Source organism: Schistocerca cancellata, chromosome 9 (assembly GCF_023864275.1).
Source record: "Schistocerca cancellata isolate TAMUIC-IGC-003103 chromosome 9, iqSchCanc2.1, whole genome shotgun sequence".
NCBI classification, from domain to species: Eukaryota; Metazoa; Arthropoda; class Insecta; order Orthoptera; family Acrididae; genus Schistocerca; species Schistocerca cancellata.
In genome coordinates this window covers 494,858,444-494,859,450 of record NC_064634.1, presented here as the reverse complement: position 1 = coordinate 494,859,450, position 1,007 = coordinate 494,858,444, and positions in this window count along the sequence as shown.

Sequence of the window (1,007 nt, the reverse complement as noted above, 5' to 3'; positions counted from 1 at the left end):
ACGTGTCAAATGAAATGAATGCCATGAGGAATAGAATATTTGTTGACTGCGTCTCTTCTTGCTTCCATCCTTACCAACATATTTCTTCATTCTCGTGGTAATCATGACAATCTATGTGCATGCTGCAAACGATTGCAAGTGGACAAATTCGACATCGAGGTGCAAAGCGTTTGGTATCTTACATTATATTCAATTCGAATAAGATTCCGGTGTATTTTTACTTCGTTTGTATTTTTAGATGATTATGAACGTTACGGAAATTTATCTCACATGCTTTATGTTGAATGAGAAACATTGAATGATCCGTTTTGCTTTCCCTACGTTGAAATGATATAATGTCGGCGTCAACAGCCTTCTTCCACGCCGGAAGCTGAAACTTGTATCATTCTGGATTAATGATAATTGAATGTCTCATATGTATACATAGCCCACAAGGCGACGTCAGAAACCACCAGGGGAGAACGCCGCATAAAAACCAAACGTGCGCGCGCGTCTCCACTCTGAAGAACCGTATCGGAGAATCACGGCAAGCATTTCGCTGAAGAGCTGCCTCGTCAGAGAGCCGAGAAATGGCAGCGTCGTAGCAAGTATTTGTCAACACTCTGATAGTGCATTTACTTCCGGGTGTAGGTCGGCGTTACCTCGCTAAATTCACTTAACATTCGTTTTCCACATCGAAGACTCGTACGATATAATCCACTGCAAGATGACACAATTAGAAAGTATATTTAATTTCTGGACTCCAAGAACGGCGTTCTTCACATAAGTAACACCTGTTTGTGTGTGCATTCGGGAGGACGATGGTGCAATCCCGCGCCCGGCCATCCTGATTTAGGTTTTCAATGATTTCCCTAAATCGCTTCAGGCAAATGCCGGGATGGTTCCTTAGGAAGGGCACGGCCGATTTCCTTCCCCATCCTTCCCTAATCCGAGCTTGTGCTCCGTCTCTAATGACATCGTTGTCGACGGGACGTTAAAACAGTAATCTCCACCTCCTCTGTTTCTGT